The sequence below is a fragment of the Leucoraja erinacea genome, chromosome 31, assembly GCF_028641065.1.
Source record: "Leucoraja erinacea ecotype New England chromosome 31, Leri_hhj_1, whole genome shotgun sequence".
In the NCBI taxonomy this organism is placed as follows: domain Eukaryota; kingdom Metazoa; phylum Chordata; class Chondrichthyes; order Rajiformes; family Rajidae; genus Leucoraja; species Leucoraja erinaceus.
The window spans coordinates 5,785,597-5,802,374 of NC_073407.1; the positions used below are offsets into that span (position 1 = coordinate 5,785,597).

Below are 16,778 nucleotides of genomic sequence, written 5' to 3' on the forward strand. Positions count from 1 at the left end.
GCGTAAGGGGATAGCCGGTCGGCGTTGGGCCGAAGGGCTTGTTTCTGCGCTGTATCTTCAAAGTCTAAAGTAAAGAAAACCAGTGGCTGGAAGACAGCTCCCGTTTTAACAAACGACAACAGGATGAATACAGGAGCAGAGTTGTTGGAGTGTAAAACAATACGCAGCAGTTGCTGTTTTCTTTCAGGTTTTCAGCATCTGCAGTATTTTGCTTTGGGCGAACCACAGCTATTACCAGCAGGCCTTGCCCCTGGGCTGCCACCTGCCTAATTGGTCGAGGAATCAAATGACTTTCAGGACTGGACCACAAACCACTCACTCATAATCATGTTCTGGGCTCCAGCCTAGAGCCAGACTTGTGTTTCCTTTTAACCCTGATGGATGGCGTGTCCCACTGTGGATGGAACAGAACCTATCTGGATTTTATATTGCCCCGGCTTCTGGATTACATATTGGCCAGCTACAGGATTCTGCAGGGACACAGAGTCACAGAGAGGTCTGGGTGGATTTTCAATACAGATGTTTGGTGCTTATTAAGGCAACGTTGATCGTTTTTTTCTTAAAAGCTGCACTAAACATCGGGATTTCCAATTTCTTCACAGACGGGAGGAACTCTCTGAAAGTTAACCATACCTGCTGCTAATAGCAAGAAGAGGCATTGTGAGGTTCCTATTAAACCTCCTGCTCAACTATAGAGCGAAAGACAGGGGCATAAGAGAAATGCTGTTCTAAGCAACAGTTTGACAGGCTGCGCATTGAAACAAAAGTTATATTTAATCCTACATGTGTTTCGAATGCCGGCAGCTTTTCATTTGCGTGCAGAATTGGTTGATGTCAGGCAAACCTCCGCTTCCTTGGGAGGTGAAACGAAAGAGTTCAGGACACATCGGTAAACATTAGCAGTGACAGAATACTGAGCATTCACAACACACTTCCCTTTCATAGACCCAGCCTTCACAGGAAGAAGGGAACCGACCCGATGCGTCACCCATCATTTTTCTCCACGGATGCTGCCTGACCCGTCGAGTTACTCCAGCACTTTGTGTCTATTTTCGTATAAACCAACATCTGCAGTTCCTTCCTACCCATCAATGGATTCCTGCATGATCTGGTGTGGGAGAGAATTGTCTTCGACACTTTGGTCGAACAGTGACCGATATCAAACTTTTCAACAGATACAGGCCGGCACGGTGGCGCAGCTGGTGGAGCTGCTGCCTCACAGCGCCAGAGACCCGGGTTCGATCCTGACCTCAGCCGCTGTCTATGTGGAGTTTGCAGGTTCTCGCTGTGACTGCATGCGTTTCCTCCGGGTGCTCCAGTTTCGTCCCACATCTCAATGGTACGTGGGATTGGAGGTTAATTGGCCCTTGTGTAAACTGGCCCTTGGTGGGTGGGCAGTGGATGGGAAAGTGGGATAACATAGAACTAGTGTGAGCGGGTGATCGATGGCCGGCATGGATTCAGTTCAATGGTTCAATTAAGCTTTTATGCTGTAGGCCTCCAGCCATCGCCTTCCTTGGAGGCCACATCCCACTCCTTGCCCGTCCACCAGGGGGTGCCACCCACAGCCACAGTGGGCACAGAGGGAGTTGGCTCCATCGATGCTGCAACTCTAAATTAAACCACTTGAGATGCCAGGTTGGAGCTGGATGCCAGCTGGAGGTGAAAAAATGTGCACCTTCCAAGAACATATAAAAGAGAACAGGAATGGGCCCTTTGGTCCACAATGTTCACATCAAACATGATGCCAAGTTGAACTAATCCCCTTTGCCTTCACTTACTCCACACCCCTGCATTCCTAGCAGATAGTTTACACTCAAAAGGGTTAATGTGTATTGCAATGCATTCGGAGTGTTGGATTCTTATTATTATCAATGAAGACGTCTAGTTTGAACATTTTCCCTTCTGGTACATTGGGTGGCATGGTTGGTGCAGCGGTAGAGTTGCTGCCTTACAGCGCCAGAGACCCTGTTTCGATCTTGACAACGGGTGCTGTGGGTGTGTGGAGTTTGCATGCTCGCCCTTTGACTGCGTGGGTTTTCCCCGGGTGCTCCGGGTCCCTCCCACACTCCAAAGCCTTACAGGTTTGTAGGTTAATTGGCTTCGGTAAATCTGTACATTGTCTCTAATGTGTTCAGGATAGTGCTAGCGAATGGGGTGGTCGTTGGTCGGCAGGGACTCGGTGGGCCGAAGGGCCTGTTTCCGTGCTGTATCTCTAAAGTCTAAAGTGTGTTAGTAGTTTAATATTTGCGGTGGTTAATTGTACAATGTACAGTTCATCACAAAACTGCCATCCTCTCCTGTTGCCAGGCAGGAACTATATACATATATATATATAATTTAATCGGCGATCACTCAAAACAAGTATGACTGTCCTCTCATGGAGGACGCCAGTGCATGACTTTGTTTAACGTGGGGAGACTGGTGCACAGACAGCCACCCCACGGTCCTTGACAGATCTGGGTCAGGATCCAGTGGCATGGAGTCCAAGACGACCGGAGACCCTTTTCTGCTGCAGCCTTCATCCGCCTTCCCAGCCGTTGTGACGCTCCACTAAGGTCAGCCATCGTCCTCCGCCTGTTCCACCGTTGAGGTCTTGGTTGGATTGCTCTTTGTCAGAGACCTCCCCCTCGAACTTACCGCCATGGGTGGCCCTACCAGGAGCATAGCTCCAGACGGCATCACTCTCAGGATCTCAGGACCACACACAAGCTTCTCCACCACGACAAGGTGACAATCTACGGAGAAGACATTTAAATTGCAACAAATATCGCAGGTATAGGGGCAGGATCAGACAAAATGTGACCTCAAATATAAGGTACGTGGATAGGCCAAGAATGGAGAGATATGGACCATATGGAGGCACTGGAGATGAGGTTATCATTGCATCACTTTCTACATGGACATTATGGGATGAAGAACCTGTTTCTGTGCTGTACTGTCTATGTTCTATGATTGGAAGCTTGGTCAAGGAGGTGGGTTTTAACTAAACCATGAAAGAGGTCTTAAAATGGGGGAGAGCAACTCTACTGCTGTGCCATCGTGCTGCCTTTCACATTCTCAACCTGTTAAGTGGACCACCAGGGCACTTTGTAAACTTGATCTCCGACAAACCAGACTTAAATCCTATCCAAGATGAATATGGAATCACATTTGGTAGCAATATGAGGATCAGCTCAGAGATTTTACCTTAAGGAACTCTCGTGGCTTAAGGGCCTGTCCCACTTTCACAACCTTTTTTACTCGTGGACATTTTTCATCAGGTTAGAAAAAACGCCCCAACCTCGTGACGACCATGCTGCGAGTATGAGTCAACTGCAAACTCGGTAGAGGTCGTGAATTAGGTCGTGAAAGTGGGACAGGCCCTTTAGCCTGACTTGAATTACACTGCTCCTTTCACACTTGCCATCATTCTCCACTCCCCCCATCCCACTGCCAAAACCCACCCTACTTTGAGACTGATGTGGTGCTAACTGCATAAAACGATGAGAGGGATAGATAGGGTAGAGAGTCACAACCTTTGTCCTTGGATGGAAACATCAAATAATAGAGGGCATAGCTTTAGAGTGAGACGGGCAACGTTTGAAAAAGACTCCACTTACACAGTCAGCCTCTCCTGAACATTAACGTCATCCAAATCAACTGAAATCTACAACAGCAATTAGAAATCTCATCTTTTCTACAAGTCGTAGGAACAGAATTAGGCCATTCGGCCCATCAAGTCTACTCCGCCATTCAATCATATCTGATCTACCTTTCCCTCCCAACCTCATTCTCCTGCCTTCTCCCCATAACCTTTGACACCCGCACTAATCAAGAACCTGTCAATCCTTGTTTTAAATATACCCAAATACCTGGCCTGCACAGTGGCCTGTGGCAAATCATCCATGCATGATGAAATATGAAGCAAAACTGATTCTTAATATTATTTCACACTCTTGGTTGAAAAGTACAGCATGGACATCAGGCCCTTTGGCCCTACGAGTCCATGCTGACCATCGATCACCCATTCACATTAGCTGTGTGCTATCCCATTTTTGCACCACTCCCTACACACTATGTGCAATTTACAGAGGGCCAATTAACCTTCAAATCCCGCACGTCTTTGGGATGCGGAAGGAAACCGGAGGAACGTCGAGAAAACGTGGAGACATGTCCAGCCTTTCTGCTGACTGGTTAGCACGCGACAAAAAGCTTTTCACCGCGCCTCGGGACACACGACAATAAACTAAACTGGCTGAACCGAAAACCTACGCGGTCACGGAGAATGCGTTCAAACTCCACACAGACAGCATCCGAGGTTCACAAGTTCATAAGTTCAAGGAGCCATTCGGCCCATCAAGTCTACTCCACCATTCAATCATGGCCAACCCATCTTCCCATCTCAAGCCCATCCTCCCGCCTCTCCTCATAACCCCAGGCACCCCTGAAGTCAGTATCGAACCCGGGTCTCCAGCGCTGGGATGCAGCGGCTCCACCAGTTGAAATCCTAAAAACAGCCAGCACTGAAAGGGTTACATTCTTCCTGCGTTTGTATATTCTTTTATTTTGTGATCATATTCCCCAGGGTCTGGTTTTCCCTTTTATTGCCGTTTCTGGCATTTCGGGGTTTTTTTGTTGTCGTATGAAGGAATACCTGAGAACTGTTCAAACACTTGACATGTGTTTTGCTTTATGTGCCCGTCCATTCTGAAGTCCCAGGAGATACAGATATAAGAAAGCATTAGGCTGTAAAGTTTTACTTTAATAAGCCAGGCACACCGCTGCGAATACAAACGCTATTCTCACCCTGGACTGACAATTTGCTCCAGAATAATATCAGGGCAGTGGAACGTTTTGCCAAACTTATCATCTCACAAAGCCATAAGTCCAACGGTGAAGGATTCCAGCATTTAGTAGGTAAGCTATTCTTTGTTTGGTATGCATCCCAGCTGAATTGGCAATCTTTCAGCCACTCCTACGTTGAAATGTGTCTTGGTGAATTCTTAGTGAATTTTAATACTAATACTACCACAAAAAAATAATCAAGAATTAAAAACCCCGGCAGATTTCTTATCTGCTCATTTCTGTGATTACTGATGACTGGTGGGTAGCAGACATGCTTTTGAAAGGAACACCTGAGAGAAAGAGAGAGAGACTCAGAGACGCACAAAGGATGCTGTTCGACAAGCAGAGCTTTTTATAGAACTGGTATAATGGATTTTTAAGACGGGACCATCGAAACATTTTGAACATTTAATGATTCACAGACCAACTCCTGGGTAAGATTGTTCAAATTCAGACAATGAGGAACTGGAAGCCTATAAATCTTGGGGCAAAGGCAGCAAATTGAGATGCTTGCGGATGCTTGTCCAACTAATTTAATAAGGTTCATATTTGTTGAGATTTGCAGGGAGATAAGGTAATAATTTGTGCAAGACTTGAAGGATTTAAATAGTGACAATATTTACCCAGCTCTGGTGAACAGCAGGGAATATGAGAACGTTTTGGGAAGATTCTTTGAAGACTGCATTGGTTTGTGAAACATCAGACAACTGAATACTGATAACATTGTTTCGAATGAAATCATTTCAATTATCCTACCGATCTTTAACGGTTACTGTATTTATTGAACCTTATTTCGTATTGAGAACTGTCTGTTGTTTTAAATTATTAATGGTTCACCTTATTTAAAAATATTGGGCAGCTGCATTTCATAGCTTGGAATTTTAGAGTCATAGAGAGAGTCTTAGAGTCAGTCGTACAGCGTGGGAACAGACCCTTCGGCCCAACTTGCCCTCAATGGCTAACATGTCCCATCTACACTAGTCCCACCTGCCTGCGTTTGACCCATGTCCCTCTAAACCTATCCTATCCATGTACCTAAATGTTTCTTAAACATTGAGATAGTACCTGCCTCCACTACCTCCTCCGGCAGCTCGTTCCATACAGCCACCATCCTTTGTGTAAAATAGTTACCCTTCAGGTTCCTATTAAATCTTTCCCCCACCTCACCTTAAACATATGTCCTCCGATTCCCGATGCCCCTACTCTGGGGAACTGTACATATAGAAATGTTATTGCATTTAAAATTTTCACTGCAACATTTTAATTGTACATGTAGAAATGATCAGATGTCATAACAAATGATTCTTATTCCAGCAACTGCACTTTCTGCTCTTAGATATCTAAGTGTTAAATAGTGAACCAATTCACAACGCTGTTGCCCAACAGAGTCATAGCACGGGCACAGGCCCTTCGGCCTAACTCGTCCATGCCAACCAAGGTGCCCCATCTGATCTAGTCCCATTTGCCCGCGTTTGGTCCATATCTCTCTCAGCCACATGCTTATATGCTTCAGTGCTGATCAACTAGTTCTATGCTTCAGTTCTTGTGTCAGCTTGGGTGTAGCTTCAGTTAAATGCTTCAGTACTGGTCAAGAGACAAGAATCAAGAGTTGTTTTATTGTCATACGGGCCGAAACAGAACAATGAGGCAGCACGATAGATATGTAGACACAGTACTGTGTAAAACATGTAATAAATAAACAAAAAAAAGTTCAATGTCTATATATAAAACCAGACAAATAAATAAACAATAAAAGTGCAAAGTCAAAAATAATGTCCCCAAGTCTATATAATTCAGAGGTTGTGCTGTTTAATAGCCTGATGTTTGTAGGGAAGAAGCTGCTCCTGAACTTGGACGTTACAGTTTTCACGTTTCTATATCTTGTCCCCGATGGCAGCAGTGAAATGAGAGTGTGGCAAGGGGTGGTGTGGGTCTCTGATGATGATGCCGGCTGCCTTTTTGAGGCAGTGCCTCCTGTAGATCAACTCGTTACTGAAGCTTCGGTTCCAGCTTCAGTTCTTGTGTCTGCTCAGGTAGAGCTTCCGTTCTGTGCTTCAGTGCTGGTCACTTTTTCTGCAGGGCAGCTTTGTACAACGCTAGCTGTTTAGAGAAGGTACAAGCAGTGTCAGTGCCAGCAGAGTGAGTAATCCAGGAGCAGGAGCCTTCCCGGAGCAGTGGGAGTCCCCAGAGGGGTGACCTCGCACAGTTTGCAGTTCAACACTGCATGTGGTGTAAATCCACCAGACCTCGTCTAAAAATACTTGACCTTCACTGAAACTCTGAGATTACAATGCAAGCAGATTCGGGCGGCACTAGAGTTGCTGCCTTACAATGCCACAGACCCGCGTTCCATCCTGACTTTGGATGCTGTTTATAGATGGAGTTTGTATGTTCTCCCTGCGATCACGTGGGGTTCCACCAGGTGCTCCGGTTTCCTCCCACACTCCAAAGACACACAGTTGGCTTCGGTAAAGATTAAGATTCAAGATTCAAGATTCAAGAGAGTTTATTGTCATGTGTCCCTGATAGGACAATGAAATTCGTGCTTTGCTTCAGCACAACAAAACATAGTAGGCATGACTACAGAACAGATCAGTGTGTTCATATACCATTATATAAATATATACACACATGTATAAATAAACTGATAAAGTGCAAATAACAGATAATGGGTTATTAATGTTCAGAGTTTTGTCCGAGCCAAGTTTAATAACCTGATGGCTGTGGGGAAGTAGCTATTCCTGAACCTGGTCATTGCAGTCTTCAGGCTCCTGTACCTTCTACCTGAAGGTAGCGGGGTGATGAATGTGTGGCCAGGATGATGTGGGTCCTTAATGATGCTGCCAGCCTTTTTCAGGCAGCGACTGCGAGTATAAATTGTCCCTAGTGTGTAGGATAGAGCTAGTGTACGGGGATCACGGGTCGGCACAGACTCTGTGGGCTGAAGGGCCTGTTTCCTCGCTGTATCTCCAAAGTCTAAAATAACGCCTCCAACTGAAATGTAATTGACATGCGTGTATCCAGACACACTGACATTCCTCCTGCACATCCACATGCCAGCTGATGCTCGCCTTTAATGGGATTGGTATTGGCTTATTGTACAACAAGCTGGCTAACAAGTGATCTTATGAATGAAGTGAGACCCAAGATAAAGTTATCTAAAGATCTAAGTTATCAAAGATCCAGTTTAGTTTAGTTTAGTTTAGTTTAGTTTAGTTTAGTTTAGTTTAGTTTAGTTTAGTTTAGTTTAGTTTAGTTTAAGTTTAGTTTAGAGATACAATGTGCAAACAGGCTCTTTGGCCCACCGAGTCTGCGCCCGACCAGCAATCACCCGGTACACTAGCATTATCCTACACCCTAGGGACAATTTATAATTTTTACTGAAGTCAGTTAACCTACAAACCTGTACGTCTTTGGAGTGATGGAGGAAACCGGAGCACCCAGGGAAAACCCACGCGGTTAATGGGATAACGTACAAACTCCATCCAGTCAGGACCCGTAGTCAGGATCGAACCCAGTTCTCTAGCGCTGAAAGGCAGCAACTCTACCGCTGCGCCACCGTGTGGCAGAGTGGTGTGCTGACTCCTGGGTCCAGGAGTTTGGAGATGAGTTTGGTTGGGACACAGATGAGCAAGTCACGCTCTACAACCTACTTAGATCCATGCACATAGTGACGTTTCTCCTACACACACATGATTGCAGCACACATTGATCTTGCCCTTATGCACACTGTACATATTTCCAGCCAGTACATAACCCCTTCCAGTGCAGACAAAAATTCAGCCACACGCTGACCCCTCGAGTCCATGGACCCAAACGCGTGCTAAACCTCACATCCCAGCACAAGTTGACCTCTTCCTACATAGAAACATAGAAACATAGAAAATAGGTTCATGAGTAGGCCATTCGCCCCTTCGAGCCTGCACCGCCATTCAATATGATCATGGCTGATCATCCAACTCAGTATCCTGTACCTGCCTTCTCTCCATACCCCCTGATCCCTTTAGACACAAGGGCCACATCTAACTCCCTCTTAAATATAGCCAATGAACTGGCCTCAACTACCTTCTATGGCAGAGAATTCCACAGATTCCCCACTCTCTGTGTGAAAAATGTTTTTCTCACCTCGGTCCTAAAAGATTTCCCCCTTATCCTTAAACTGTGACCCCTTGTTCAGGACTTCCCCAACATCGGGAACAATCTTCCTGCATCTAGCCTGTCCAACCCCTTAAGAATTTTGTAAGTTTCTATAAGATCTTCTAAATTCTAGCAAGTACAAGCCGAATCTATCCAGTCTTTCTTCATATGAAAGTCCTGACATCCCAGGAATCAGTCTGGTGAACCTTCTCTGTACTCCCTCTTTGGCAAGAATGTCTTTCCTCAGATTAGGATGGCTGCACTTATACAAATGCTTGTACCCACACACTGAAGATAGACACAAAAAGCTGGAGTAACTCAGCAGGTCAGGCAGCATCTCTGGAGAAAAGGACTAGGTGACGTTTCAGGTCGAGACCGTCCTTCAGACTGAGAGTCAGTGGAAAGGGAAGCAAGGGGTATAGACGAGTCACCTATTCCTTTTCTCCAGAGACGCTGAGTTACTCCAGCTTTTTTTGTGTCTATCTTCGGTTTAAACCAGCATCTGCAGTTCCTGTCTACACATTCCGTCTGTATCCAAGCACACCCTGGCCTTTCCCCTGCAGAGAATTGTTATCTTTCTGGTCAGATAATTGCCATCAGGTTAATTCGATAGCACCAACCATGCACACCATCCACTGTGTAAAAAAACTTGCCCCGCACATCCCCTTTAAATTTTGCCCCTCGTAACTTAAAGCTATGCCCTCTTTAGACAATAGACAATAGGTGCAGGAGTAGGCCATTCGTCCCTTCGAGCCAGCACCGCCATTCACTGTGATCAAGGCTGATGGTCCACACTCAGTACCCCGTTCCTGCCTTTTCCCCATATCTCCTGACTCCGCTGTCTTTAAGAGTTCTATCCAACTCTCTCTTGAAAGCATCCAAAGAATTGGCCTCCACTGCCTTCTGAGGCAGAGAATTCCACAGATTCACAACCCTCTGTGTGAAAACATTTTTCCTCATCTCCGTTCTAAATGGCTTACCCCTTATTTTTAAACTGGTTCTGGATTCCCCCAACATTGGGAACATGTTTCTTTCGTCTAGCATGTCGAAACCCTAAATAATCTTACATGTTTCAATAAGATCCCCTCTTATCCTTCTAAATTCCAGACCGTACAAGAATTTTATATTTTCATCCCGGAGAAAAAGTTCTCACTGTCTACCCCATCTGTGCCTCTATAATGTTATCATAGTTTAGTTTAGTTTACTTTACTATTGTCATGTGTACCGAGGTACAGTGAAAGGCTTTTTGCAGCGTGCTATCGAGTCAGCGGAAAGATTATACATGATCACAATCAGGCCGTCCACTGTGTACAGATGCAGACTAAAGGAAATAACACTTAGTGCAAGATTAAGTCCAGTAAAGTCCAATTAAAGATGGTGTAAGGGTCTCCAATGAGGTAGATGGGAGGACAGGACTGCTCTCTGGTTGGTGAGAGGATGTGTTTAAGGAATATTCCACCCAGGAAAGCTATGGATACTGGGACATTGAAGTAATTCAGAGCTAAAGTATGCGGTGTTAAACCACAGGACTGCGTGAAGCAAGAAGGCCAAGACCCCATCAACGGTATTGAACGGTGGAATAGACTCCTATTTCTGATGTGTTTAAGAAGGAACTGCAGATGCTGGCAAATCGAAGGTAGACAAAAACGCTGGAGAAACACAGCAGGTGCAGAAGCATCTATGGATCCATAGATGCTGCTGCACCCGCTGAGTTTCTCCAGCATTTTTGTGTACCTTTGGTGAGAGGATGGTTCAGTTGCCTGTTAACAAGCTGGACTTGGAGGGAATATTCCTTCACTTGCTTGTGGGTACCAGGTGAATTCGGTGAATTGAGTTCCTGAAGACGAGGAGAAGGAAAGTAATAATTTGCACTTTTTCCAAAGTGCGTGTCTCTTCTCCTTCAGAATGTATAATAGAGCCAACGAGACGGGCACTGTTGCGATGTATGTAGTGTGGCAACTCATTCAATTTTGCCAGCATCCCGCACTGAGCAATCTGATACTCAATAGATGAGGGCTGGTAGGAAAACTGAGGTTGGGGTGAATATTGCCCAGGATGCCAGACATAACACCCATGCCGTTCCCCAGATTTGTGCGACAGGGCTCTTCTACATCCAGGGAGAGGTTAGATTGTTCTCTCTTGGGCTGCTGGAGTTTGAGAGGAGATATATAATAATGAGGGAATCCCATCCTTGCAGTGGTCCTTAAGGACCTTTAACCTCCCTCACAGGGAGAATAAGTTACAGGGAAAATAAATAAAAGAGGAAAGGGACTCCAGTGATTGCTCCGTTGGGAGCAGCCATAGATCCAATGGGATAGACGGCCAGAGCCTTTTGACCCAGGATGGAAATGTCAAATAGTAGCGTGCGATGGTGGGAGGGTGGATGACAGTGACATGGAATGGTGTAAATGTGTGCTTGATGGACAGCATAGACCCAGTGGGCAGAAGGGCCACTTTGTATGACTACAGATGGCATTAAGGAGTAGGAGATTAACAAAGAACATAGGAACAGTACAGCACAGGAACAGGCCTTCGGCCCACAATGTCTGTACCGAACATAATGCCAACACTAACCCTTATCTACCTGCACTAAAAATCCGTATCCCTCTATCCCTGCATAGCCATGTGTCCGTGCAAAAGTCTCTCAAATGTCACTATTGTATCTTTTTTTTTTTTTTTAATTTCAATATAGACTTTATTCAGCTAATAAATATACACAATACATGAACCGTGCAAAAAATTCATCCGCCATTTTTGGAGGGTTTATAAATTGTTCAATACAGTCTATGTACATTGTTCAAATTTCAAATTTGTCCCCCACCCTTGCCACTCATGTGGCCACTGGCGTGGAATCCCTTCCCTTATTTTGAGGGGCGTCTCCACCATACCGTGCAGCAGCAGAAGGACCCTAGACTGCGGTCCTCCCCCACAGGTACAGGATACTGAGTTGGATGATCATATTGAATGGCGGTGCAGACTTGAAGGGCCGAATGGCCTACTCCTGCACCTATTTTCTGTTTCTATTCCACCCATGATTTTGTACATCTCTATAAGATCACCCCTCATCCTCCTATGCTTCATGGAATAGACTGCACAGCCTCTCCCTATAGCTCGGACCCTCGAGACCTGGCAACAGATACGTAAATCTTCTCCGCACACTTCCCAGCTTGACAAAATCCTTTCGCTAACATGGTGCCCAAAACTGAACTGAGCACAATGCACTGAATGTGGCCTCAACAACGCCTTATACAACTGTAACATGACCTCCCAACTTCTACACTCGATGCTCTCTGACTGATGAAGGCCAATGTGCCAAATGCCTGTGGAGCTTCCTGAGTGATGTTGGAGCTCGCTTGGTTTAATTCAGTTTAATGTAGGTTAGTTTAGTTTAGTTTTGTTTAGAGATACATCATGGAAACGGGCCCTTTGGCCCACTGAGTGCATGCCGGCCATCGATCTCCTGTTCACACTAGTTCTACGTTATCCCACTTTCTTTTTTTTAAAAATTTTTTTAAATTTTTTATTAGAAGTACGGTAAATTACAATACTACACAACACATGTATCTTAATACATTTTTTGTACCGCTTCATTTTTTTTGAGCTTTAAGAAAAAGGTAGAACTAAGGAAAGTAAAGAAAGTGCGCGAGAGTCGTGAAGTGCAAGAGTGTTGGGAAAAGAAAGCCCCTTAGAAAAGAAGTTAGAGAAGGAAGTAAAGTGAGAAAGTAGATCCTAGAAAAGAAAGAAAAAGAAAATAGGAACAATCGCTCTATTATAACATTAAACTCCGCAGAAAGGTGGACTACCAACCAAGTCGGTTTTTGTTGTTTTACCTCCCATTACCAGGTCCTGATACCACTTATTTATTTATTTGTTTATTTAAATTACTATTGCACCTCATATCCAGATAGGTCCAGAAACATAGACCACGTCTTTTGGAATTGGTCTGCTTTACCTGCTAAGAGGAATCTCATCTCTTCCAGATGTAATGTTTCAAACATATTTGATATCCACATTTTTATTGTTGGTGTGGGCGCATTTTTCCAGAATTTAAGTATAAGCTTTTTTCCCATTATTAGTCCGTAATTAAATAAATTCTTCTGAAACACGTTTAGTTCAGGGTTACCTTCCGATATTCCGAAGATAATCCATTCTGGTTTTGGTACCAGTTTTATTTTGATTAATTTTGAAAAAATATCAAATATTTCATACCAGAATTTTTGGATGTTTGTACAAAAAACAAAAGAGTTTATCCCACTTTCGCATCCACTTCCTGTACATTAGGAGCAATTTACCAAGGTCAGGATCCAAACCGGATCTCTGGCGCTGTGGGTAACGGCTCTACCTGTTCTGTCACTCTGTCACCCATCACATGCCAGACGTCTGCCGTCAAAACCTCTGCTGACCCAGCAGTCTCTGCATTTTACAATGCACGCCTCTTCTATCCTTTCATATCTAGCCTTTGTCCACATCTGTCTGTCGGAACCACCCCCCCCCCCCCCCCCCAGTATCCACCCATCACTCGCCAGGTTTTATTCCTTCTCCTCCCACCTTTATCCCCCAACCCCCACCAAAATCAGTCTGAACAAGGGCCCCGACCTGAAACGTCACTGGTTTCAATTTCAATGAATGGAGGTTTATTTCTCACACGTGTAACTGCACGGTGAAATTCTGTTTGGACGTTTACGCATGCGAGCGCCGCCATTTTTGGCGCCGTTATTCAGAATCCAAAGTCCTGTCGGCCAGCGAGCTCGATGTACTGGAGCCGTTCCCACCCACCGACGCCTCTCTCCTCTCCTCTCCTCTCCTCTCCTCGCCTGGCCATCCTTGTGTCCCGGGGGCCGACCTTGAAGGCGCTGGAGACATCACCCCTGGTTCACCCACCTACCGGCCCCTTGCCCCTCACGTCCGACGTCTCCAGCTCACCTGCCGGTTATGCCGGCCGGCCAGTCAGGCAGGTTCCCTGTACGCCAGAGATGCTGGCTGTCCAGCTGAGTTACGCCAGCACTTGTAACCACTCTCTGGACTTCAGTGGTGCGGTGAAGCTGGAAACAAGAGGTGGGGGTGTGACAACAGACAATAGACAATAGGCAATAGGTGCAGGAGTAGGCCATTCGGCCACTCGAGCCGGCACCGCCATTCAATGTGATCATCCCCAATCAGTACCCCGTTCCTGCCTTCTCCCCATATCCCCTGACTACGCTATTTTTAAGAGCCCTACCTTGAAAGCATCCAGAAAACCAGTTTCCACCGACCTCTGAGGCAGAGAATTCCACAGAAAAAGCCTGGCAAGTGATGGGTGGATACAGATGCCAGGGTTTTGCTTGGCAGATGGGTGGAGTAAGTGAGAAAGGCTAGAGGTGAAACCGACAAAAAGGGTGTCACATTTGGCTGGCAAATTTTCTGAAATGTTGTAATTTACTCGTATTAACAGCCAACACGCATTAATTGCACTAGTTTCATGTTTTATTCAGTGGTTTTGTAATATTTTTCATTGAACCCAGTCAGTATAAATGGAGTGTGAAAGAGACACTGGTGATTTTCAGCTGGTACATTTCAACTTGTTATGACAGGCTGAAGTTTCTCGGGGCGTTGAATATCAGAGTCAGGAAGCCATGATGCAGCTTTGCACAACTTTGGTCAGGCCACATTTGGAGTATTGCGTGCTGGTCCTCCCATTACAGGAAGGATGTGGAGCCTTTGGAAAAGGTGCCGAGGAGGTTTACTGGAATGATGCCGGGATTACGGGGCATTAGCTACAGGGGGAGGTTGGAGAGATTGTTATCTTTGGAACGTCGGAGGATGTGGTGAGTCCAAATAAAAAATATATAAAATTATGACAGGCATAGATAGGATAGACAGTCAGAGCCTTTTTCCCAGGATGGGAAAATCAAATACTAGAGGGCATAGCTTTAAGGTGAGATGGGACAGAGACTAGACCAAGGGGACCCGTTGGGTCCTATCCCCTCAACGCGCGGTTGCAGAGGGGGCTGCGGCATCACACACACATTAACCACCCCCCACACACATGGGGGGTAGGGGGGGGGTGAGGAGGAGGGGGGGGGGAGGGAGGTGGGGAGGGGGACAGGGGGGGTGGGGGAAATGGGAGGTGGAGGGGAAGGGGAGAGGGAGAGGGGAAGGGGAAGGGGAGTGGGGGATGGGGAGCGGTGGAGGGGGGGCAGATGTGCGGGGCAAGTTATTTTACACAGAGGGTGGCGAGTGCCTGGAACGCGCTGCCGGGGATGGTGGCGGAGACAGATACGATAGTGGCGTTTAAGAGAGTTTCGGATAGACACACGGATATGCAGGGAATGGAGGGATATGGATTGTGCACAGAAGGAACAGCAGATGCTGGGATCTTGAGCAAAGCACAAACTGCTGGAGTTACTCGGTGGGTTGGGCAGCATCTGTGGAGGGAATTGACGAGCAACATTTCGGGCCAGTTCTTCACTCTGAAGAAGTGTCATGGACTGAAAGGTTGCCCGTCCATTCCTTCTACAGATGCCGGCTTACCTGCTGAGTTGCTCCAGCATGTTGGGTTTCACAATGTTTAAATACATTTTTGAATGAGTTTTGAATGAAGGACATTTTAAAACAGTTCCATAGACTTTTATCACCCTGACTCCTGAGGCCCTCAGCTCTGAAGCTCACCCTGCCGTATGTGATGCAGAAAGGAACTGCAGATGCAGGTTTACACGAAAAGGACACCAAGTGCTGGAGTACCTCAGCCGGTCAGGCAGCATCTCTGGAGAACGTTCTGGTTTGGGACCCTTCTTCAGTCCGACCGACCTTCTTCAGAATGTTTGAAACGTCACCTATCCATGTTCTCCAGAGATGCTGCCTGACCCACTGAGTTACTCCAGCACTTGGTGTCAAGTCTGAAGAAGGGTCTCGACCCGAACTCAGCGGGTCACCCATCCACGATCTCCGGAGATGCTGGCTGACCCGCTGAGTTGCTCCAGCACTGCGTACCATACGGAGTGGCTGGCACATACAAAGGCTCGGTTTGCTGTGGCCCCTCCACATCTGGATGAGCTTAGTGCAGGTGGATGGAGAGCAGTGCAGGGGACGGGAACATTAGCAATGAGCCGGGACAGTGGGCTGGGCTAAGTGGGTCTGGCATTCGTCTCACTGCCGGCTGCACCTTGTCAGAACGTCTAAAGTGTTGCAATATGCTTTACATGTCCCATGAAGTCATCTATTACTTCACAAAGAATACTATGTGCTGTTCCTTCCCTTACAAAACCACACCAGGAAATTCCTGACATTCATTCCCAACTGATGGGAAACTCTGTTTGAAGTTTAATTTTGTTTCAGATTTGCCTGAATAATGCTGCCTCTCAAATATGTATTTGTTCGTCGGTTGTTCAAAGCTGCTCTGTTGCGAATGTTGAAACTTGGGGAGAAAGCCAGACGAGCGCATTGCTGCCCCGTCTGCCCTTTTCCAAGTGAGAGGAGCTCTTAACGCTAATGGAATCGAGGGATGTGGGGGGGGGGAAAGCAGGAACGGGGCACTGATTTTGGACGATCAGCCATGATCATATTGAGTGACGGGGCTGGCTCGAAGGGCCGAATGGCCTACTCCAGCACCTATTTTCTATGTCTCTATGTTTCCCTCATTAGCAGAGGTTGAAAGTAAAACCTGCTCACCACTCACGCCCCATCATTAGGAATGGAACAAAGCACAGGACCGCACACAGCCATGCCAAAGTAAAGCAATTCCTCTGCCCGCATGTGATCCATGTCCCCCAATTCCCTGCATATCCATGCCATCCCAGCTAAAAGCCTCTTAAACATCACTATCGTATCTGCCTTCA

At 46.2% G+C, this 16,778-nt stretch overlaps 1 long non-coding RNA gene across 1 annotated transcript in view; it reads left to right on the forward strand.

The window, feature by feature from the left end:
• Nucleotides 1-4,222: 4,222 nt before the first annotated feature.
• Nucleotides 4,223-16,778, forward strand: part of LOC129711849 (uncharacterized) — a 37,542-nt gene continuing 24,986 nt past the window's right edge. Inside the window, exon 1 of the long non-coding RNA XR_008725932.1 lies at nt 4,223-4,899. This is a non-coding gene — a long non-coding RNA (uncharacterized LOC129711849). The remainder of the gene's footprint in view (nt 4,900-16,778) is intronic.